The 25384-nt window shown below is 48.2% G+C and overlaps 1 protein-coding gene across 2 annotated transcripts in view; it reads right to left on the bottom strand.

Moving 5' to 3' along the window:
- Positions 1-25384, bottom strand: part of LOC105545830 (filamin-interacting protein FAM101A) — a 431833-nt gene that overhangs the window by 25514 nt on the left and 380935 nt on the right. The window lies entirely within an intron of this gene.

Raw genomic sequence — 25384 nt, 5'->3', positions numbered from 1 at the left:
CTCTCTCTTGTGTATGTGTGTGTGTGTGTGTGCTGTTTATTTTGTTTTGTGTTTTGCTAAACCATGTAAAAATAGGTGGTAAATATCATGCCCCTTTGCCCCAGAACGCTTCAGCAGTACCTCCTAAGAAGAAAGATGATACGGAACCACCATACTGCGATCATACTGAGGGAATTTAACATTGGTACAATTATTAACCTATATTCCATATCAAAATGTCCCCGATTTTCCCAACAATGTCCTTTAAAGCTGTTTTCCTTCTCAACCCAGGGCTCAAACACACGTTGCATTTCGCTTGATCTTAGCCGAAAGTCGGAGAAGTGATCACACACAACTCCTAATAGTGACAACTATTAGGATCGTTCACATTAGGATCACATTAGGAGTTGTGTAGGAGTTGTGTGTGATCTCCTAATCGTTCACATTAGGATCACATTAGGAGTTGTGTAGGAGTTGTGTGTGATCTCCTAATCTCCTAAATAGTTGTCATTATTAGGAGACAATTCTTCATGAGTCTCCCGTGTTTATTCCCATCTTGCAAACAGAGGCCTTGGCCACCCTTCGTTCTGGGCTATCATTTCAAGAACGTTTGTAGGGAGAACAGTTTTGAAAGGTAGAGATAGTGTCTCTCTTCAAATCAAAAGATAGGCGTGCTTCCTGTCCACTGTAATAAAAATAATGGTTCCCTGTGGGGAAAAGGTCAGGCCGGCTTATTGCCCACTGTGAAAGATTCGGGTTCCCTACACTCCGGGTTCCTCCCCTTCTGTGCAAACAGCTGTATGTGCAAGGGTCACCTGGGCCCCTTCGAGTGGCCCTGTGGAAACCAGAGCTGGGGAACTGGCTGGAGAACTTGCTGACTCCCTGGCTTCTGTGATTATTGTGAGTAATAACGTCCTTTGTCTCTGACCCAGGAGTCTTGTATTTTCTGCTTGAGTCTGTGAGACTGTGGCAGAGCCATGTCTTCCCTGGCCAGCAGGGTGAAATCTCAGACCACTCCCAGTTCTGTGTGGTCACATCTCTTTAGATCTTTGACCCTAACAGACCCCACACCTATTTTGCCTTTCCTGACATAAATAGTTTTAACGAGTTTGGGCCAGTTGTAGAGTGTCCCATGATCTGAATTTGCCTGATTGCTGTCTTAGGATTCGATGTAGGATAAACACTTTTGCAGGGATTTTTCAGGGTCCATGTTGTGCCATCACCCTCAGGAAGCACATCCTGTCAGCTTGTCCCACTGTTGGTCATGCTGGGTGTGATCACTGGGTAGAGGTGGTATCCACATTATTTCTTCGTGCTAAAGGTACCTTTCCCTTTGTGATTTATCAGGAAGCTCTGGGGAGATATTTTGACATCTTGGGGATATCCTGCTCCATGACAAGCCTTAAACTCCACAAATCCCAGCTGATTCATTGGTGAAGAGCTTTGTGCTAGACGATAGTCCCAGATACTATGACTATTATGTTTTCCTCTTGCAACAGAGAATGCAGTCTGCAGAGACTAAACTATTTACAATCTTGCCTTGTATAGAAAAAGTTGGCTGACCCCTGCAATAGTGGGTAGCGGGTGGTATAGAGTGAATCTAGAGTTACCTTCAAGAAATCTGCTTCAATACACCCACGTTCGCACACCACTTTCTTTATCGGTTTTCAGCTTTTTAGGGGTTAATGATTCTCTTGCTCTCAAGTTGTAGAATGCTTAAAGTGAAACACATATACCTTTCTGGCTAACACAATAGTGCGTGACACTCTTGGAAATGGCGCCTGTGCACAGCAGACGAAAAGCGTGGGCACTGCCCCCTCTTCATGCCTCTCACTCGGCGAATCTGTGCAAAGCAAATGTTTTGAGATCTTCTAAATGTAGTGCGCCATCCAGATTGCTTTCCAGTTATTTTGTCTGACTAGAAACTGTGATGTCACATAAATTGGTGACTGTGTCTGCCTGAATCCATAATGCCAAAACATCACTTGTTGATGTAGCAGGTTTTGGGATAAACAAGTTGTTATATTGAAAAAAAAAAAAAAAAGAGGCCTCCAAAAAGTGCTGTGGTTTTTTAAGAGCCATGATGGCAAAAACAAAACAAAACATTAATAGAACAGTCATTCTGAACTACAGCTGAGTAAATTACCAGAAGGACATCTGTGCACATTAAAAGTAATATAGGATGTTCTGATGCTTACTTGAGTCATGCAAAAAAATGTTTAAAAAATTTTTTAAAAGTATGTATAGCATGAAGTTCAGTCAGGTAAGAGCCAAGGGGCTGAAAGCTTTCGGGAGCGAGACTAAGTCCTTCCCAGCTGATGAAAACACAGAGATGGCAGGGAGGAAGCACAGTTTCCAGGGGCACACTGGCCCCTGAAATGCCGCAGGGTGAGTACGCCAGAAAGTGTGGCAAATGCGCACCATTTCCATCCATTCCTCAAGGAAGAACAAGTCCAGGCAAATATTCTGGTTGTGTGGTTTTTCAGCTGAAAGCGAAGACAAAGGGCGTTGAACAGGAATTAATGCAAGGCTCCAGGCTCCTGGCATGCTGCCCAGAGCTCCGGAAAGGGTAGAGTCTGGGGACCAGGCCCAGCGGGAGGGCAGGGTCCTGGAGCGGCCGGGGCTCAGTGATGCTCCCGGTGCAGTCTTGAGATGCTAAAGGAGGGGAGGGGAGGGGAAGGGGCTGTCTGTCATCCCCTCAATCAGCAGTGATGAGTAAGTGCCTACTGTGTGCGGTCAATGGGGGATAGAGCCATGGACTAGTCATACTTGGTCCTCATTCTTGGGGGACTTCCAGTCTGGGGTGGGGTCTGGGGAAAGAAAATAGTTAAATGAGGTAATTTCAGAGAGTTATAAATGCTATGCAAATAAAATGGGTGATGGGGCAGAGAAAGACCATGGTGGAGCAGCTTTCCATGGCAGAGGGTGGGTCACAAATATCCTTCAGAAGTGGTTTTTGAACCGAGAGCCTGGTGGGGAAAAGGGGCCGGCTCTGCGAACAGCCTGAGAAAGGGTATCCTGGCAGAGAAACGAGGTGCAAAGGCCCTGAGGCTACCTCTGTTTCTACAAAGGCTCTGAGGCTGGCACACACTGGAGGCATCTGTGTCCCAGGAAGAAAGTGGAGAGAGGCTTGGGGAGATGGGTGGGGAAAAAGAAGCAGAGAAAGGCAGGCAAGAGAAATGGGTATGGGAGGGCAAGGAGACCAACTGTGGAGCACCGGAGGGAAAGGAGGAAGAGAATTCATAGAGAGCACCAGGGAAGAACTCCCAGACACATCCTTGTGTTTGTCGAAGGAGAAAGGGGGGCGCGGGTGCATGGGGAGCGGCCCACAAGGTCTCTGCTCCTCAGTGGTTCCCGCTTATCTCCACAGGCCTGGGTCTGGCGTCTTTGCTAGTTTTGTGTGTGCTTAGTTCTTATGTCCCCAGTTGGATTATCAGCTCCTCAAAGGCAGAAAGCACACCTTATGCTTTTTTTTCTTTCTGGACAGCACTTCACACCATGCTTTTGCACATGGGGGATCATTAACTATTGTCTGGATAAGTGGACAGATGGATGGACGGATGGATGGATGAATGGATGGATGGATGGATGGATGGACTGACAGATGGACGAATGGACGGATAGATGGATGGATGGATGGATGGATTGATGGATGGATGGATGGATGGATGGACATGGATGCTCATATAACTTAACATTTCTGACACTCAGGCTGTTCCGAACCAAGGAAGACCAATGTGGTCAACAGAATCTGGGAGGTTTAGTAAGAAAAAGGATTATTGCTATGTAGGGAAAAACATGAGTACCTATGCTGTTTTTTTATTATTTTTATGAAATGTCTGTGTTGTCCTCCTTCCCCAAATTTATATGTTGAAATCTCAATGACTAATATGATGATCTTAGGAGGTAGGGCCTTTAGAAAGTGATTAGGTCATGAGGGTGGAGCCCCATGAATGGGATTAGTGCCCTTATGAGACATGAGAACTTCCTGTCACTCTCTGCTTTGCATCATATGTGGATACAGTGAGAAGGAGGCTGCCTACAAGCCAAGAAGCAAGTCCTCACCAAGCACTGGCTCTGCCAGCACCTTGATCTTGGGCTTCCCCACCCCCAGAAATATGATAAATACATGTTTGTTGTTTAAGCCACTCTGTCTATTGTCATTTGTTTCAGCAGCCTGAACTCCCTTAGCCAGGTACATCAATGTAGAGATGAACTAGAACAGGGAGGTGATACCAAAGAGAGAAAGAAAAAGTAGCAAATGTGTCAAGATCACTATGTTCACTGGTTTTCAAGTTCTTCTCTTCCTCCAGGAAACCACACTGGACTAAATTCCCCAGGCTTCTGTGTGGTTAGGTGTGACCATGTGATTGAATTCTGAACACTAGAATGTGAGTGGAACGGACGTGCACTACTACCAGACCCATAGAAACCTCCCTCGTATTCCTTCTCCATTCACTGGCTGAATAAAGAGGACTCTGAGGGTATCAAGGAGGATGGAGCCACAAGATGGAAGGAGCCTGGGTCCCTGAATGACTGTGTGGAGCAGAGCCCTCAGGCTGACAGCTGAGCCATAAGCCACTGAGATGCAGGGGTTGTTTGTTACAGTAGCTGGTGTTACTTATCCTGATCAATATAGAAGAGATGAAGAAGGTGAGAAGGAGGGACCCCTTCTTCTTGCAGAAGACTCTAGAAGAAGGGGACCTCAGTTCAGTGGAGTCTAGATGCCAACTGCTGGAAAATAGGACAGAGACATGAAAGAATTTTCTCAGTGACATTAGTCTGGTAGACAAATCCATTAAAGGAAGGACAGGAGGGCTTTATTTTTTCCAAGGGTTATAGGTACCAGAAAAAGGGCACCTGAAGCCAAGCCACTTGACATGGAGTCAAAGCTCACATATTGTTAGAAGGAGAGAGAAAAAAGAGATTTTGTTGGAACTTCATCTTGAAAAATAAATCTAAAATGATAAAAACACAATAAGCTAATTTTATCTTAATTTTACAAGGCTTGGGAACTCTGCTCTAATTCTTAAAGCAGAAAAATGGGCCGGGCGCGGTGGCTCACGCCTGTAATCCCTGCACTTTGGGAGGCCGAGGCAGGTGGATCACGAGGTCAGGAGATCGAGACCATCCTGGTTAACACGGTGAAACCCCGTCTCTACTAAAATAAAATACAAAAAATTAGCCGGGCGAGGTGGCGGGCGCCTGTAGTCCCAGCTACTCGGGAGGCTGAGGCAGGAGAATGGCGTGAACCCGGAAGGCGGAGCTTGCAGTGAGCCGAGATGGTGCCACTGCACTCCAGCCTGGGCGATAGAGTGAAGACTCCGCCTCAAAAAAAAAAAAAAAAAAAAAAAAAGCAGAAAAATGACAAAGAATGATTTTTTTTTTCTTTTACTTTCCGTATTTTTTCCCAGCAAGACTTTCTAAGGGCACAATTGACATTCTTCCCTTCACATTTGACTTTTTTCGCAGCTCTTTGGTTCAGAAATAATTTTTTTTTTTTTTTTGTAAAATGTTCAAGGGCTTAATCATCGTTTCCATGAGCTTCTTTTAATCCTTTGAAATTCAAATCATTATCTTTCATGAGTTCAGACCCAGGCCAGCTTTCATATTGCTGGGTGAATTTTGGATCAGCCAGACACGAGATGCCCCTCACCAACTTCACACACAGATGGGGTCCGAAGTGCGTCCCTTTCTTTGTTCCCTCAAGGACATGCCAAGGGGGACCTCTGGAATCGCCACTTCCTGCCCAAGGGACTTAAAGAAGCAGTGTCTTGCAAGGGGAAACCCTCCATGGAACTCAAATGGCCAACTTGATTTTGGAGTAATTTGCTGACAGGAGTCGAGGTCAGAGTCGCTGACTGCACTTTCTTCTGGAAGTTTCCCAGGCTGCTGTTTACCCTGATTCCTGGCCATTCCTCATATTTCCTACGACTGTTTTTCTAGCCTACTTAGTTTGGTGACATTCATGGGGAAAATATCACAGCAGGTAGGAAGTTTTTGCTCAAAACTCAAACAAAGAGGAGGAAAGCAAGAGTAAAGGGAAAGAAGGTTGGAAAAAAAAAAAGACTTTGAGAAATACCGAGTGCTCCCGTTAAGCAAATAATTTCCCAGGGTTTCTTAACATACAAGGAAACGCGATCGCTGCAAAAATAATCCAAGCTGAAGAAAATACCCCTGATTCAGATTTATTTTCTGTATTTGTGCTGCACTCAGTGCACAATGAGGTTCCTGGTATCTGCTGATGTCCGGGTACCAGGGGAGCCCCTGCTTGAGAGAATTCTGGACACCTGGGAGCGTCTTATCGTTGTTTCCCTCACCTGGGCTCAAGAAATAGCGTGCTGGGTATTTTTTTTTTTTTTTTTCTGTTTCTTTCCCTGTGCAGGCTTCTAATCAAACGGGAAGTAGAATATGAGAGAATGTCTTTCTTGGAACCAGTGGCTGGATTCTTGTCACCAGTTAGGACTCTGCCCTAAGTCACCTCCTCAGGGAAGCCTTCCCTAATCTTCCCATGTAATTACCCCTTCCCCTTCCCTAGTCACTCTGTATTTTCTCACCCTGTTGATGGTCTTCATAGAATGAATCACCACCGAAAATTAGAGGGTTTACTTATTTTTTGTGTCATCTACCTTGGCAGGAAACTCCATGGTGGACACATAGTAGGAGTTCAATAAGCATTTGTTGAGTTAAATAGAATCCTTAATCTAAAAGCATGTAAGAAGAAATGATAGAAAATGCCCTTGCATTCCAGAAAGACTGGGCTCTACCTCCTGAAAGTTTCTTTATGGAAAAATTTATATGCTTTGATTTTTTTTTTCCTATAGGTGATTCAATGAATGTACCTCTTATTTAAAGCACAGCATGAACTACTCAGGATCCTGGGGAAGAATACAATGAGAGAATTGTGTCAAGTCCGTCCTTGGCACACTGTCTGATACACTGGGAGTGCTCAATGAATATTGGCAATTAATAATAATAACTCACACTGAGGTTATGGTCAACCAAGTCTCATCATTTTCACACAAGCTGCTATGAATCTATGACTTCCATTTCCAGTCCTTCTGGGTTTTTGTTTGTTTGTTTGTTTGTTTGTTTTTGACGGAGTCTCACTCTGTCATCAGGCTAGAGTGCAGTGGCTCGATCTCAGCTCACTGCAACCTCCGCCTCCCAGATTCAAGTGATTCCCCTGCCTCAGCCTCCTGAGTAGCTGGGACTACAGGTGTGCGCCACCATGCCCAGCTAATTTTTTGCATTTTAGTAGAGACGGGGTTTCACCATATTGACCAGGATGGTCTTGATCTCCTGACCTTGTGATCCACTGCCTCAGCCTCCCAAAGTGCCAGAATTATAGGCGTAAGCCACTGCACCTGACCCCTTCTGGTTTTTTAAGATGTTGTTTGATCTCTGTTACAATTCATCTTGTTCTGCTCTGCTAAAAATATTTCATGGTTCACCAGACTGTTCTCCCCAGCTTTGTATCATTTTAAAATGTGATCAGCCTAGCTTTTGAAGGCCTTGTGAAAAATCATTAATGAAAACATTGAACTGAGTGAAACAAGGGCAGAGCCCTGTGGCATACCACTAGAGACCTTCTGGCAGGTGGGCATCAGCCACATGAAATCAGCCCTTCTTGGTTCCTCACTGTAATGATTATGAAACCATTTAATCGTGCTCTTACCGAGCTCACATTTCTCTATCTTATTTATGGGAAACAGAGGCAAACTTTTTGTTAATACAAGCTGAACTTCAGATATCCTTATACTACAAAATTCCTCTCTGTATCACTTGTGTAACCCTATCAAATACATAAAAGGCATTTGTCAGGTGTGACTTGTTCTATGTGAACTCACAGAAGCTTTCAGAGTCCATTCTTTTATTTTCTACATTTGAAAATGATTCCATTAGTAACAGTGTTAGTCAGCTTCAGCTAATTTCTGCCACAGTAACATACAGCCCCTGGCTCTTGGTGGCTTATAACAACAAAAGCTTATTGCTAACCCCACAAGTCCATTGCAGGCTGGCTGAAGTTTTTCTGCATATCAGTCTTCATTCTAGGGACCCAGGCTAAAGAAGCAGTCCCTCCTGAAGACATGTCAGTCTTGTGGTAGGGAGAAAGAGAAGTGGAGGACCTCATGGTAGGTCTTGGGGCTTCTGCCCAGAAGTGAAGCATGTTTCTTCTGCTCATACCTATTGTCCAAAACAAGTCACATGGCAAAGCCTGCTATCAATGGAGCAAGAACACACAGAAATGTGGGATGGAGCCCCAGGGAAGGACAGTAGCTATTTGGAACAATAATACAACCTCCCAGCTCCATGTTACTATGGACATGAAGAGTAGAATCCACCTCCTACCTCTTTAGAAAATTGGGGTATTTTTCCAATACTATAGCATCTGGAGTTATCAAAGCAACAACAGCTCACTCATCTCATCTATCAGCATTCTGATAACTCTGGAATATAATTTGGATATTTTGGGGGGCACCCCACCCCTGCAAGTGCCCAGTAGGTCAGGGTCTCCCCAAAAATATCCAAATAATACCCTACAGTTGCCAGAATGCTGATAGATGAGACAATTGAACTGTTGTTAGTTTGTTAACTCCAGACACTGTAGTATTGGGAAAATATCCCAATTTTCTAAAGAGGTAGGTGGTGGAGTCCACTGTTCATGAATGTCATAACATACAGCTGGTAGGTTGTATTATTCAAAATAGCCACTGTCCTCTACCTACAAATCGCTATCTAATATATTATTTATTACTTGGAAAAGTGGCTTAGCCTCCCTTGCCTCAGTTTCCTTGTCTGTAAAATGGGGATCATAATAGCATCTACCAAATAGGGTTGTTATAAAAACTGAGTGAATTCATAAGTGGGAAGCATGTCAAACAGTGGTTGGCACAAAGTGAGTGCCGTTGCAGTGTTAGCTGCGGTGATCGTCGTCGCCATCATCATCACACGTGCATCCACTAGAGGGGCATTGATGGCGATTGTAACTTGGGCAGTGGAGGGAGAACAGAGCCGTAAGGGTGCTACCCACCCAGCCCCCAAAGCAGACAAAACCCTGGGACACTGGCTGCCAATCGCAGCAACGTTTTCTCTACCTGAAAAACAACCAGCTGTGCAAACAATGCGCGCTTCCTTCCAGGACTGCTGGGAAACCACTGAGGGGCTGTGCCCTGGTGAACTTCCCCAGCCCTTGTCAATCCTCCTTGGGGAGAAGGTCCAAGACTGGAAAGCCCCAGAACCCTTTGGCTGGCGAGGGAGAAGCTCTTGGCCTCTTCTCGGTGGCGCTCCCACACGCCAGCAGCAGCAGGAAGATCAAGATTCCAGGAGAAGGCAGAGCAGGCGGGCTCAGGCCGGGGACCCACGCTGGCTGCCCTGGGACTCACGCTGGCTGCCAGGGCCCCCTTCCCGTGCCCACCCGAGACCTACGCTGGCTGTCTCGGGACCCACGCTGGCTGGACTCATGCTGGCTGCCCAGGACCCACGCTGGCGGCCCGGGCCCCTTCCCTTGCCCACTTGGACTCCTCTCAACCCATGTTTTACCCCCTGTTTCTGCAGAGAGCAGCTCTGTGCAGGTGCCATGGGATGGCTCTCACTTTACTGCACACTCCACACCTCTTGCTTCCTCCCCCAGGGCTTTTCGGATGCTGTGGTGTGTGTTGTATCTGCAAGAATCTGCTTGGGAAACCCAGGAGTGTGGGGCCAGGGCTGACATCCACAGAGCCCCCCTCCTTGCCCCGTGACCAATGGGGGACAGCAGCTGATAGACAGTGCTTCCGTTTTCATCTCCTAGGGAACATTGCTGCGGCTGCTTTCAGGAGACTCCTCGGCAGCTCCTGCAGGGTGCTGCACCAGTCCCTAAGGATCCGTTCATGGGCGCCCCCTCCTTCAATTCCCAGCCCCAGCCCTGCTCCTGGGCCCAATCCCATACACAGCCTGCTCATCAGCCTTCAGCTATAGCTTTGCTTTAGGGGCAAGCCCAGGCTGATACTGGTTTTCTCCCACTGCTCCTAATCTACCCCCATCTCTTATGCATGAACGTGTGTGCACGCCCACGCACATGAGTGCATGCACACACGCGCTCACACACGTGTGCACACACACGCATGTGCATGCACGCACGCATGCGCACACACACAGGTTTGTGCTCCTCTCAGCCTCCAAACATAAACCAAACCACATCTGCAGGGAGACGATTTTCCTAGCGACAACCACGATTTAGCAAATGGAGCAGAACCAGCTCCCCGCGGGCAAGGGCTGCATCTGCCTTCGGCTGTGCTGTGCCTGATGAGGACCAAGGTGGCGGGGGTGTGACCTTGAGACAGAGAGTTTCACAGGGACGGGAGGGGTGCAGTCTGTTGGATGAGCCGTAGATTTGAGACCCTAAATTGCTGTGTTTTCCTTCTCCTGGTGGAATGAATGCAGCCTCAGACAGATGCTGCCCCGCAGCTGTTTGTGGCAGGGGGCCCTGTGGCAGGCCAGTGACTTTGAAACGGGGGATTGGAATGGAGTCTGACAAAGGGGCCACTGTCTTTGAGGGAACTTGACTGAGCCCAGCACAGCCCGAGCAGCAGGAGTTTGCACAGCTGCGGCTGGGAGCAAACATGTACTTTTAGCTGACCTGGGCCCGTGGCTTTGGGCATTAAACCTGACACTTTCCAGATGTGTGGGGCCCTCCCTTTGGCACCGTGCACAAACACTCTGTCCCCAGGTACACACACACTCACACACACACTCAGGCACTGGCAGCGCAGCTCTGTAAATGCGGCATTGTGCTGCAGACCCAGGGCCCCTCGACAGATTCCACACCCAGACCTGAAGGGGAGGCCCCGGGCTGGGCTGGAAATTTATGAGCTGGATTTCAAAATAGTTCAAGTTCAAAGTCAGCTCAATAGCAGCTGCCTCTCTGACCACCATCATTTTTCATGCCTGGCTCCAGGTTGGGTGGTAAGGGGATGCTGAATATGCCTTCCAGAAGGTTCTTTTTTCCCACATTAGCATGGACCCTGAGAGCTCCAGCACCAGTGAGAGGGAGGCTCAGCAGGAGTTTGGGGAGCCGGGAGGGTACCCCTAAATGGCCACTCTCCCTCAGCATTGTTCTCACAAAGCCCCTGGGGCCCTAGGTCTAGGGGCAAGCCATGTGGCCCACGGCTGCCCTGGGGTCTCCAAGGGCCTTACAGGCCACACTTGCCTGGCTTGGGCCCCTCCCTCCAGCTCCGTGCTCTGAAAACTGCCCTGTTCAGCAGTCCTAGCTGGAGGGTGGGAGGAAACAGATGTGCCAGGGCCCTGTGCTGACGGAGGCCACGTGACTGCAGGTGGGCGGGGACACTTGGACGGTCTCTTACTCCCCAGTGAAGAAGAGGAGGAGGAGGGGGATGGAAAGGAGGAGGTAGAAGAGGAGGAAGAGGGAAGGAAAAGAGGAGGAGGAAGAGGAGAAGTAAGAGGAGGAGGAGGAAGAGGAAAAAGAGAGAGGGGAGTGGGGAGGAGAAAGAGGAAGGGGAGGAGGAGAAGGAGAGGGGGAGAAGGAGGAGGAAGAGGAAGGAAAGGAGGAGGAGGAAGAGGAAAAAGAGAGAGGGGAGTGGGGAGGAGAAAGAGGAAGGGGAGGAGGAGAAGGAGAGGGGGAGAAGGAGGAGGAAGAGGAAGGAAAGGAGGAGGAGGAAGAGGAAAGAGAGGAGGATGAGGGAAGGAAAAGGGGAGGAAGAAGAAGAGGAGGAAGAGGAGGACGAGAGAGGGGAGAAGGGGAGGAGAAAGAGGAGGACGGGGGCCAAGATCGGGACTGTAGGGGCAGCTTGGGCAGGAGGTAGCTTTCTCTGTTGGGTGAGTCCCCAGGGCCAACAGCAGGAGAAGCCCAGTGGGGAGGGTGTGGCTTCCCTGCTGGGCTCGGGTACAGGAGAGGCTGTCCTCCCTACTTTGCTTGTGGGTGGCAGGTCCTGGGTTGTGGAGGCAGCCAGGGAAAGCTCTTAGCCAGGGACAGCACCGACTCACGGGCTGCTTGTCTTCCTGGGACGAACCTGAGGACCCTGGAGATGCTGGCCAGCTCCCTGGATCTGGAAAGGACACTGGGAGGCTCAGTAACACCAGAACCCACACCTGGCAACCCCCTTTATCTTCCTTCCCCAAACACTTAGAACCAAGTCCGTCTGTGGGCTCCGGGTGTAGAATCTACAATTTCTTGTTATCTTATTCTTATTGGGGTGTAATTTTCAAAGGCAAAGTGCACACATTGTGAAGGTGCAGCTTGGTACGTTTTTACAAATATGCCCCTAAGTGACCAGCACCCAGGTAAAAGCACAGGACACGGCCCACGCCCCAAGGGCTCCCTCACTCCCCCTCCCAGGCAGCGACCCCCAGGGCATCCATTATGTTGGCTTTCATCACCGCTGATGGCTTGTGCCCGAAGACAACTAAGCTTCATCTTTTTCACCTGAAGGAAGATGCAGATACCTGGATCAACTGCAGATGCACCTCACAACGTGGCCTCCTTGTGCCTAGCTTCTTTTGGCCAACATAATACTCTTAAAATCCACCCGCGTTGCTGGGTGTGTTAGTAGTTTGTTCTTTTACTTGCTGAATGATATTCTTTTGTGTGAAAATACCATCATCTGCTTCGTCCATTCTGTAACTTGTGGTCATTTGGGTTATTTCCAGTTTGGGGTTATTATGAATAAAACTGCAATGGATATTCTTGTATTCTACATGTCTAAGAAACTATCTCTAATCCAAGTACCTTGAAGTATCTATCTAATCTAGCTAGCTAGCTATTTATCTATCATGTATCTTGACCTATCTATGTTTCTATGTATCTATCATTTATCTCGATCTATCTATCATCTATCTTGATCTATCATCTATCTTGATCTATCATCTATCTTGATCTATCTACCATCTATCTATGTATCTATGTATCCATCTATCTATCCATCTCTTTGTCCATCCATCTATCTATCTATCCATCCATTTGTCCATCCATCCATCCCTAGCATCCGCCAGTCTCTGTATAACTGGAGGTCACTCATACACAGAACAAGGTGACTCCTTTTGGGCTGCCCTTTCTTCTTTGTCTTTACCACTAAATGTTTTCAGGTCCATCCTGGGCCAGGTCCACACTAAGCATGTCACACGCATCATCTCCTTGAACCTCGCCTCAGCCCAAGGGCAGGGATGATTTCTATAGAAGAGGAGAGAGGCTCAGTGAGGTGGGGTGACAGGCCTGAGGTTTCTGTGCTCACCAGCAGTGAAGGTGACATTCGAACCCAGGTCTCTCTCCTGCTGGAGCTCGGGCTCCACCTCTGGCACTGGTGGTGCGTGGCTGGACTGAGTGATGTCTCCCCTCTGCTGACACTTTCCATTCACAAGGACTTTCACAGCCACTGTGTGGGTTTCTCATACCACTGTAACAAATTATCACAAATTTAGTGACTTTATTCTATTTTGTTTTTTAGAGACAGAGTCTCGCCGTGTCACGCAGGTTGGAGTGCAATGGCATGATCTCAGCTCACTGCAACCTCTGCCTCCCAGGTTCAAGCAATTCTCCTGCCTCAGCCTCCCAGGCAACTGGGACTACAGGTGTGCAATACCGCACCTGGCTAATTTTTGTATTTTTAGTAGAGACAGGGTTTCACCATGTTGGCCAGGCTGGTCTTGAACTCCTGACCTCAGGTGATCCACCCGCCTCGGCCTCCAACGTACTGGGATTACAAGTGTAAGCCACCGAGCCCAGCCCAAACTTAGTGACTTTAAAAACACACACATTTGTCATCTCCCAGCACTGTAGCTCTGACACAGGTCTCACAGACCAAGGTCTCAGCAGGGCTGGTTCCTTCTGGAGGCTGTGGGGAGAATCACCTCCTTACCTTTCCAGCTCTGGTGGCCACCCCCAGCCCCAGGCTCATGGCTGAGTCCTTCTCATGCTACCCTCTCTAGATCTTCCCTCCATGGCCACATCTTCCTTTGGTTCTCTCTACTTCTGCCTCTCTCTCTCTCTCTCTCTCTCACTTTTAAGGACATTGTGATGATGCTGAGCCCACCCAGATAATCTAGGACAACATCTCCATCTCAGGGTCATTGATGAGCAACTTTAATTCCCCTCTGCCATGTAACCCAACATATTTGCAAGTTCCTGGGGTGAAGGCGGGGACGCCTTTTGGAGAGGGCCATTATTCTGCCTAACACATGCATTTTTCAGATATGCTGCCAGCCTGCTTGGGTAGACGCAAGCTCAGAGGTTAAGCTTGCAAGTGACTGGGCCAGGACTGGAATTGAGGTCATCCAGATCCAGTTTTTCCCACCACTTACAATGCCTCCCTGGGTGATGAATAAGGCCCAGTCCCGTAGTACCATTCATAGAAATATGATGTGGCCATAGTTTGAAATATGAACTCCTTTCTCTGGTTTTCTGCTAGTACAGCTTCTGGAAAGGGATGTTCCAGCAGAAATACAGAGAAGAACAAAATATATTAATTTTTGACTCTTGAGCATCGAAAGTTGGGAGTTGGGCCTAAATGGGAGATTGGATATTTCCAGGGTCAATACAGCCCTCTCCCTACTCTTGCCAAGAGAGAATGGAAATTCCTCAGAGAAGGGGACCACAGAGGCAATTAGCCAGGACATCCGAGAGGGGCCGCTCCCGACCTCCTGCAGACCATCCCAGGCTTGGAACGCCATGCTGAGATGACGTGGTCCTGGGATTTGAGAGCCAAGAAGACCAGAGCCTTGCTTTCTAGAAGTTTCCTCATGCCAGCTTGCACAGTATCAGAAACACTCTGAGGAGTGGGACAGTAGGTCTGGATTTATTCCCATGGGTGCCCTGTGGCCCCAGAGTTTGGCGTGAGCATATCTGAGGGTCCCTGGGGAGTACCCGCCTTCCCCTCCCCTTGAAGGGCCTGGCAGTCCTGAGGTAGAAGGCCTAGAAGTGAAGACCAGGAGAGAGAGGGGCCCCTTAAACTATGGGCAGTGACCCAGTCCACACAGGAAATTTGGAAAGCTCAGCAAATGTCGGAGGGCTTCCCTGCTGAATATCCCCAAAGACCTTGTAGATCTCAAACCCAACCCCTTTAAGGAATGGAAGGAGATACCATAAACTACCCCCAGAACATTCTGATTTTAACAAAATGACCCTATATTGGTTGAGATTCTGTTCAGCCAAGAGGTGGATTGGGGGCTTCGCATAGAAATTGAGTTAGAGAAAAATGAATTTATTTTGGAGAGTGGCACGTCTGAGCTTGTGGACCAGAAGTTGTGACCTGTCTCAGAAAATACAGAATTCACTGGGTCCTGAAGCACTGAGCTACATTGGAGCTCAGGGGTCTTTGAGGAGAGGCGGTTGTGTTAGGTGATGACAATGGCTCTGAATCTTCGTCCCTGTCCCAGATCCAAGCTCTCTGCTTTAGAACCTTGCAGTGCTTTCTTATCCGGACTCTGGGCCACCCATGTGCCTTGCTTTGGCCAATAGAACTGAGGCAGATGTGATGGTGCAGCAGTTCCCAGCTAGGCCTCAGAGGTCTTCCAGGTTTCCTGTTGCTCTTGAGGGCCTCTGTCATCACCATGGGAACCTGCCCAGGCTAGTCTCTGTCACTCCTGCTGAGGTCAGCCTAGATCAGTCAATTGTCAGCTAGCCCCCAGACACATGAGCGAGCCCAACCAGACAGTCAAGCCACTAAACTGGCCCTTCACTGATTCCATAAGTGTGTGCAATGAACTGAGGTCATATGACCATCACGTGGCATTATGGTGGCAAGGGAAAACTGATACAATGGTGTTAGGAAAAGCTTCTTGCAGGACAGGATGAAGCTTCCCTGAGATCAATTTGGGGCAAGATTTTGCCCAAGAAATTAATAATCAAATATTCTGAACATTAAAATGATTTGTCCCAATTTAATTTTTTGTCTTCTGTCTTTGTCTGTTTTGTGTTGCAATATAGAACACCACAGACTGGGTGACTTATAATGAATGGGAATTTATTGTCTCATGGTTCTGGAAGCTAGGAAGTCCAATATCAAGTGTTGGCATCTGGTGAGAGCCCTCTTGCTGTGTCACAACATGGCAGAAGGCACCACATGGTGGGAGGTCAAAGAGAGAGAGAGAGAGAGGTAGTGGAGGGTAGGAAGAAAGAGAGAGAGAGAGGAAGAGGGAGAAGACTGTCTCCTGTAACTCCTTGTAAGGGCACTAATCCCATTCACAAGGGCTCTACCCCCATGACCTAATTCTCAAAGGCCCCACCTCCTAATGCCATCACATTGGGGATTAAAGTTTTAGCATATAAATTTTGGAAGGATACATTCAGTCCATTGCAGTCATGGTGAAAAATGGTGTTTGAATCCTTCACACTAAACATCAAAGAAGTTCTCTATTTGATTGAGGAGGGCTAACCTTTTCATCTCCACTAACTGGTCAGGAATGGATGAGGTGGGTCCCCTCCAATGCCATTTGCAGCCTTACCAGCCTCCCCATCAGCTGAGCACTGGGCAGGAGGACACCAGGCTGCAAAGGCCCCTGATCCTGAGTCCTGGGACACCATTCACTTTATTCTGCAGTGAGCCCTGGTCCAGGCTAGTCTGCCTCCTCCCAAGGGGGATGATGTCCTGGAGGCTCTGGGTAACCCATGCCTGCTTCCCTGCTCCTCTGGGCCACTCTGCAGATCAGGCCCGATTTCCACTGTCCCAGCCAGCTCACAGATTCTCAGGATGAATTGCCACATTCTTCTCAGCAGACGGCCCCTTACATGCTCCACCTGTCTGCTTCCCACCGGAGCTCTGAATCCCCCTTTTGTAGAGCCGGTGGGGAGAGTGAGACATTTGGAGCTCTTCAACGATATTCTCTCAGCCCTGCCCGAGGACAAGGGCACCCCAGCATGTTGGCTTGGTGTCTCCCGGGAAGGAAATGAGCAACAAGAAGCACTGAGCCGTGGCTCTCAGACTCGGGGAGTCTTGTTCCAGGCTCATTCCGGGAGAAGACTCAGATACAGGGTTTTGTGATATTGCTGGCAGCCTGCACATACATCATTTGAGTGTGAGCTTTTGTGCCTGGAGTGTTTGAGAAACACAGCCCTATTACGTGCTGAAGGACGTGACAGTGAGGTGAACTCCCATGAGTTAATACACACACATACATGCACACATACAGGAACACACACAGGGACAAATGACATGCAAATAAGGGCTCTGTAGTGGATTAAATGGTGTCCCCTAAAGACATATCCAAGTCCTAACTTCAGGTACCCATGAATGTGACTTAACTTGGAAATAGGATCTTTGCAGATGTGATCAAGTTAAGAGGAGGTCATACTGGGTTAGGGTGGGCCCTGATCAAGGGCTGGTGTCCTTACGAGAAGAGGAGAGTGTAATCCCTGCACTTTGAGAGCCCAAGGCGGGTGGATCTCTTGAGTTCAGGAGTTCAAGACCAGCCTGGGCAACATGGTGCAACCCTGTCTCTACAAAAAAACAAAAATTAGCCAGGTGTGGTGGTTCATGCCTATAGTCCCAGCTACTTGGGAGACTGAGGCAGGAGGATCATTTGAGTCCAGGGATGCAGAGGTTGCAGTGAGCAGAGATCCTGCCACTGCACACCAGCCTGGGCAAAAGAGCAAGACCCTGTCAAAAAAAAAAAAAAAAAGACGACGAAGAAGAGAAGAGAACACAGACACATGAGGGACACCACGTGAAGACAGAGGCAGAGATTGGAGTGGCGCAGCTACCAGCTAAAGAACCGCAGAGATTGCCAGCACCCACCGGAAGCTGGGCGAGAGGCCCGGGACAGATTATTCCATGGAGAACTTTGGAGGCAGTCTGGTCCTGTGGACCCCTCAATTTCAGCCTCTGGCCTCCAGAACTGTGAAACAATGAAATTCTGTTGCTTCAGGACTACTTGACACGGTGATTTGTCCCAGGAGCCTTAGCAAGCCCCATGAAAAGGACCAGGAAAAGTAAGAAGAGAAAGAGATCTCCGTCTCTCCCAGCCTTCCCCTCCTTTCAGTCTAACAATTTTGCATGTTGTGAATGTTCCACTTGCTGGGGCACTTCTTTATCTACTTCAATATTTGCCAGGTGGCTAGGGACCTGGGCTTACACTGGTGCTGGAGTGGGACTGTCTCGGAGTTGACATCAAAGTCATTGCAACACCCTTCTAAGGCCCTGCAAGGCCCAGTTCCACCCTCGTCCTTCACTCTGACCCAGGCACTGCTCTCTCCTCGGCCCAAGCTGCCCTAGCCACCTGGGCCCTCCTGCTAGTCCTGGGACACACCAAGCTCGCTGCTGCCCCAGGGCTTTACACTCACCTTCTCCCTACCTGGGACACTTTCCCCCAGATCTCTGCATGTCTTGTTTCCTCACCTCTCTCAAGTCTCTGCACATCTCAGGAAGGACTATGGCCCACTCTATCTGCATTTCAATTCATCTCTCCCAACCTCACTTGGACCGCCTGCCCACCTTGTTCTTCTCTGTTTGATCCCATGCAACTTCTACCTTCTAGCAGATTCTATAATGGACTTATTTACTGTGTTTGCTGCTGAATGTCTGTTTGCCCTCTCAGCACATAAACTCCCCAAGGGCAGGGATTTTTTTTTTTTTTCTCGGAGTTTCACTCTTATCACCCAGACTGGAGTGCACATGATCTCGGCTCACTGCAACCTCCGCCTCCGAGGTTCAAGTGATTCTCCTGCCTCAGCCTCCAGAGTAGCAGGAATGACAGGTGCACGCCACCACGTCTGGCTGATTTTTGTATTTTTAGTAGAGACAGGGTTTCACCATGTTGGCCAGGTTGGTCTCGAACTCCAGGGCAGGGATCTTTGTCTGTCCTGCCCACTGCTGTACCCCCAGCACCTAGAACAGTACTTGGCACACAGGAGGTGCTCAGCGAATACGTATTGAATGTGGAGTGAATGACAAAGCGTGCTTCCCCACTCCAAAGCCTCACACTCTGGTGGTAAACCCTGAGTATATACAGAAAGATGTATAGCCTGGTGTAAGTGCTAGAATTCAGACACGGGCACATGAGATGGAGAAACAAAGCGAGGAACATGGTTAGCTGGGGCCACATTGCATCTGGAAGGTGAAATTCAGTACATTCTGGGAATGGGGCTGGAGGAGAAAGATGCATTCCAAGGTCTGGAGCTCTCACGTTGATTTCAGATCTCAGGGATCTCAGGCACCCAGACCAAAGGTTCCCAGTGGCCACGACTCAAGGAGTCTACCTGAGGCAAGAAAGGTGGCTTCTTCTTTGGAGAGAGTCAAAGTTCCCGGGCAAAATTCCTTTATCTGTCAATGGGAACAATAACTAAAATAACTAAGAAAGGTATGAAGATTAAAAGAGAAGGAATCTAAAGGCTCAGTTACATTCCTGGCACATGGGAGGAGCGGTGGGTCTAGGATCTGTGTGAATGAGGGTTGGGGCAGCTGTCAGGAAAACAGACCCAAGGACTCATCTGCAAGTTGGGTTTGCATAAGGGATGAGCTTCCTGTGGCTACTGTTCCAAATTTCCATAAACGTAGTGACTTAAAGGAGCTAAACCTCACATATATTCTTTCATCATTCAGGAGGTCAGAAGTGGGAAATGGGCCTAAAATCCAGGTGCCGTGGGGCTGTGTTCCTGATGGAGGCTTTTGGGGGACATCTGTTCCTTGACTTTTCCAGCATCCAGAGGCTACCTGTGTTCCTTGGCTCTTGGCCCCTTCCTCTGTCTTCAAAGCCAGCAGCACAGCATTGCCCAGTCTCTCTGTGACTCAGATCCTCCTGTCTTCCACTGTCACTTCTAAGGATGTTTGTGATGACATCAGGCCACCCCAGATACTCCAGGAGAATCTTCCCATCTGAGGATCCTTGGCTTACTCCCATCCGCAGTGTCCCCTTTGCCATGGAAGGTAACATAGACTCAGGGTCTGGGATTAGGACATGCACATCTTTGGGGGCTGTTCTATAGCAAGCCCACTGTTGTTAGTAGATTGACTGTGGTGGTTTGGAAAAGGAGAGTATTAGTGGGGATGATGGGAGCTGATATGGTTTGGCTTTGTGTCCCCACCCAAATCTCATCTCAAATTATAATCCCCACGTGTCAAGGGAGGGACCTGGTGGGAGGTGATTGGATCATGAGGACAGTTTCCTCCATACTGTTCTTGTGATAGTGAGTGAGTTCTCAGGAGATCTGATGGTTTAAAAGTGTTTGGCAGTTCCCTCTCCCTCTCTCCTGCCACCTTGTGAAGAAGGTTCCTGCTTCCCCTTCACCTCTTGCCATGATTGTAAGTTTCCTGAGGCCTCCGCAGCCATGCAGAACCATGAGTCAATCAAATCTCTTTGCTTTGTAAATTACCACTGCCCAGTCTCAAGGAGTGTCTTTATAGCAATGTGAGAACGGACTAATACAGGAGCCATTACCAAGGAAAGCTCTCCGTAAGTGTTTGCTATTGTCGTTATTGATATTATCACTGGACGACTCAAAGAGATCTGAACTAACCCTCCACCGTAGGACAGAGCCACAGACACACCATTGGAAGAAATATCGACACAGACGCACACCAACATAATGCACAAACTAGGGCGGCCCTCTGAAGATTTTTACAAGAGGAAGAGTGTTAGAAGTTCCTTAAGAGGAGAAACATCCTGCCAAGAAGGTGAAAATGTGGACCCTGAGTTAAGATGGGGGCTTGGGAGGACCTTCAGGACTTTCTCATGAGAATTTTTGCTGAAACAAGTAAAATAAAGCTTGGTCTTGCCCAACACATTAGGAAAGGCCACGTTTCAACTCTCCTCTGGTCTGGGGTCATAGGGTGCTCCTGTCCCACCCCCAGAAGCTCGACTTCCCAACTGTCAGGGGCTCTACTTGTCTTCGGAAACTCAATCCAGTGCCTTAGGAAGCAATATGATGGGTAATGATTTAAGGAAAGCTGAGCTCTTGCTTGTCAGATTCTACTTAGAACAAATTATTTCTGTTTCTCTGGGATGAGCTATATAGGCTGCACTTCACTTGTACCGTTCCTAGGACCCTGGTGCCCAGAGGGACTGGGCTACAGCGACAATCCCAGGAACTCCTTGAGAATAGAATTGGATTTAGGACCCATCCTGCTCCAGTACAACCTCACCTTAACTGATTACACCTGCACAGACTCTATTTCCAAACACGGTCACAGTCTGACATTTGGGGTAGACTTGAATTTGAATCGAGGGGACTCTTCAATCCATTACAGTGACCTTTTAGGTACTCTCTAGCTCTCCCATCTCTGGGCTGTAAACACACATTTTAAATTCCAGGTTAGCTTTTCCCCACCTGAAAACCCTCTCCTCACCTTTAACTGGGAGGCGGGTCTCGACTGATTTATAACCAACAGGGTAATGAATCTACCCCCAAAATACCAGAACCTGCATCCTAAAGACAAAAAACAAATGCTTTCTAGGCTATTTTAAATTATGAGTTTCTGTCATAGCCTAGCTAGTAAAAGGCTACAGTCCCTTTTTTTATTAATCAAAGTTAAACATACTTTTGCTAGGGTTAGAATTAGGAGTTAGGGTTAGGGTTGGGGTTGGGGTTAGGGTTAGGGGTTAGGGTTGGGGTTAGGCTTGGGTATTAGGGTTAGGGTTAAGGGTTAGTGGTTAGGGTTAGGGTTGGGGTTAAGGTTAGTGTTAGGGGTAGGGTTAAGTGTAGGGCTAGCGTTATGGTTAGGCTCAGGGTTAGGGTTAGGATTAGGGTCAGTGTTAGAATTAGGGTTAGCTTTTTTCCTTGCCTTACCCCCAGGAGAATCCGTTAGAAGAATTTACTCAAGAGAAATGAACACTTACGTACACACAAAGATCTCTGCATGAATGCTCAAAGAAGCTTTCTTTGCAACAGCTTGAACCTGGAGACAGCCAAAATATCCATCAACAGATGAGTGGATAAACATACTGTGGTGTAGTTGTACTGAGAAGTGCAGTGAACAGTAATGATGAACTGAGTGCTGATACACCCAGCAGCATGGGACACCTCACATGTCTGATGATGATGGAGGGAACCAGACACAAAAGGGAACCTGCTGTGATTCCATTTATAGGAGATTCTACAAAGGTCAGCATAGTGTTTACCCCTGGAGGGATGATTTAGAAGAGGCAGGCAATGGTGAACTGTTCTGAATCTCGATTGGGGTGTTAGTTACCCAGGCGTATACTTTCCTCAAATCTCCATAAGTTGTACACATAAAATCTGTGCAGTTCATGAACCTGTGTGCAAATGACACCTCCATTCTTGAAAAGCACTTTCAAGATTTATTTTCGAGGACACCGCCAAGATTCAACTGTTCTCTCAGGGAGCTCCTTTTCGCCGCTGGTGTGTGTGTTCATAGCAGCTTCCCACCTGGAGCAGGGGAAGTCCTGAGCGGCTGGACCCACCCCCGCAGCAAACCCAATGATCACGCCCACTTCCCACCTCCTGGTCCCCCCTCTTACTCCATGGCTTTTGGGATGCTATGGACAGATGGAGAAGCAGGAGGTTCTGGACTGAAATCCTGAGCAAGTTCCCAATGTCCTGAGACCCTCTCTTTGGTGAAATCCAAATAAGACCTGTATTTCAGTTAATAGTATCGAGCCATGTCAATTTCCGGATTTGGACAATGGCAGTGGGAGGGAAAGGTGCTGTGACTGGCGGGAGCTGGGGTTAGGGAACTCTATTATTTCTCTGACTTCTTGTGAGTTTTAAACTATTTTAAAATGAAATGAGAAACCAAACAGCAGCAACGAACTTTCTAGGCCCCTGCGATGTAGATTGTCTAAGGTAAGAATATTGTATTAGTGTGTGCGTTTGCAGGTTTGTTTGTCTGTGTAGGAGGGTACCGTTCTCTGTGTCTTTTTCAGTGGGAAGGTTCCAGTGTTACTGGTAGACAGGCCACACAGTGCAGTGGTTACACGCCTGGGCTCCTAGACTGCCTGGTTTTGAACCTCATATCTATGACTTACTCTCTGTGTGTTCTTGGGCAAGTTACCTACCCTTTCTGTCCTCAGTTTCATTATCTCTAAAATGAATGTCATTTTCCAAGCCTGCCTCCTTGGGCCATTGTGGGGACAAATTGACTTCCAGTATGTGTAAGCCCCAGAACAGTGTCTGATGCTTGGCCAGCATGCCATAAATGGTGCTGCTTGTCACCTATGAAGAAGTGCTTGCTCTGAGTCTGTCCCCTGGGGCTGAGGGTCTCCCAAGACTGTCTCGTGCTCCATGTCATTCAGACCCTCGGACATGTTTACAAGGAGACTGTCTTCCACGTCTGGTGTCCCAACACCGTGACTACAGCGCCTACGGAATCATCTAGAACCCAGCCCAGGAGGCCTGGATGAGAAAGCACCCTCCCATGTTTATGACACCAGGAAACTCCAGGGATGCACACAGGTGACCGAATGGCCACCAGCAGGTCCCTGCCTCTCAGGAGCCACCGAGCCCTCCTTGCTGGCTTGAGGAGCACCCACGCTGTCTCCCCTGTTCAAGTACACCAGACCCGTATCTCTTAAAATAAAAATTACTTTGTTTTCAAGTGAGCTGGGAACACAGGGGTCGCCACTGCAGAGTCAGGGTGGGGACGGTTGCTCTGGGCTACTCTGATGAAGCGAGTGTGGCCCCTTTCACAGAATCCAAGCCACTGTCCCCAGGGGCAGCCCCTGTCCCACCTTCCGAGGAAAGCCCCCACTCAGAGCCCAGATCCGAGCACACCTTTGTTTCCAGACCCTGCTCTTGCTGGGCATTGGGTCGTACACTAGTCTCTCGTGGAGGACCTGCTGTTCTCTGGGCTGTTGGGCCGCACTCTGGCCTTGTGACCTTTGAGCTGGGGCTGGGCCTGCCCCCAGGGTGCAGCGTGCAGGGGGTCAAGCGAGGCAACAGTAGAGAGAATGGACTGGATGGGGCAATACCCTAAGCATGATGTTGTCAAGTTTCATCCATGTTGCAGCATGTGTGAGAACCTTGTTCCTTTTTATGGCTGAATAATATTCCATTGTGTGGCTGGACCACAGCTTATCCATTCAATCATCGATGGACGGGTGAGTTATTTCCACTTTTCGGCTACTGTGAAAGGAAAGCCACTTTGACGACTGTATTGCTTAACACTTCAGCACTCTCGAATCCCCAGAGGATATGTGTGGTTGAACAGTGAATAGGAAGGGTGAACTTATTTCTCATCTCCAGAGAAAGCTCTGGCTTCGTGAATAAGCACAACACGTCTGGGGCAGGAAGAGGGCAGCAGCTCGGGGAATTAGGACTGAGCAGTGAGGACAGATGGCAAGAAAAAATAAGATACCATGGTGCAGAGTGGGAGCTGGGAGTGGGGGAGCGGAGGTGTTTAGGGCCTGTGGCTGCCTCAGGCATGTTTAGATTCTGAATTCCAAGTGCCTGGAATGGTTTCTGAATAGAAGTTTCTTGGAGAGAGAGAGAGATAAAAAAATCTTTGAGTTAAAGACTCGTGAAAAAATATAATAAAGTTCACTGTCAGAGCTGAGGACTCAGAAATGTGCTGGGTGGAGGGAGAGAGAGAGAGGGATGAAGTTCAGCTTTTCGAGTGGGTTTCAGCCTATCTCTTCTGCATCTATCACAGCTGAGTTATTTGGTGCAGTGATTTTTATCAATACAGAATGATCCATCTGACGCCTTTTCCATCAAAGTCTCCATCTTCTGAAAAACTCAATGCTTCATCGGCTTCACTGATTGATGATGTATTCACTTACCTCCCTCAGTATATATCCATCTTGTTTTCCCTTCTGCAGCGGCCAGATGCGTTTTTGTCCCTCCCTGTATTTCTGTGTCACCTTATTTTAGGCATGTTCCTTCTATAAGGATGTTGGTTTTTCACACTGGTGTTAGAGTTCATCTTTGTGCCATTTAATCCATTTTTATTTATTTTCCCAACTAATCCGCTCAGTGTTTCTTCTCTCATCTTGTTTTCTGTTCTGTTCTCTTTGCAATTTCTGCTGTTTAGTACTCTCTATATAGGGAAACTATTTTCTTCTTTTTCTCTCTAAGGAGGTCAAATGTTCTTTTGTTGAACTTGAGGCTTTAAGTACGAAACATTCAAGCCTCTCTGTCATGATCAAGGTCAGGAATGAAATCGTATCTGTGTAAAGTGAGATCAATGACATTGAACTGTCTCCCATTCCTCCGCTGCCTGTTCCGTGTGTGTGTGTGTGTCTGTGTGTGTGTGTGCGCGCGTGCGTGCAAGCTGCGATTTTTTTCTTTTTCTTTTTCTTTTTTTTTTTTTTTGAGACGGAGTCTCGCTCTGTAGCTCAGGCTGGAGTGCAGTGGCGCGATCTCCACTGACTGCAAGCTCCGCCTCCCGGGTTTACGCCATTCTCCTGTCTCAGCCTCCGGAGTAGCTGGGACTACAGGCGCCCGCCAACTCGCCCGGCTAGTTTTTTGTATTTTTTAGTAGAGACGGGGTTTCACCGTGTTAGCCAGGATGGTCTCGATCTC

Source organism: Mandrillus leucophaeus, unplaced genomic scaffold (assembly GCF_000951045.1).
Source record: "Mandrillus leucophaeus isolate KB7577 unplaced genomic scaffold, Mleu.le_1.0 Scaffold34, whole genome shotgun sequence".
NCBI lineage: Eukaryota > Metazoa > Chordata > Mammalia > Primates > Cercopithecidae > Mandrillus > Mandrillus leucophaeus.
This window is presented reverse-complemented; position numbering and strand designations above follow the sequence as displayed.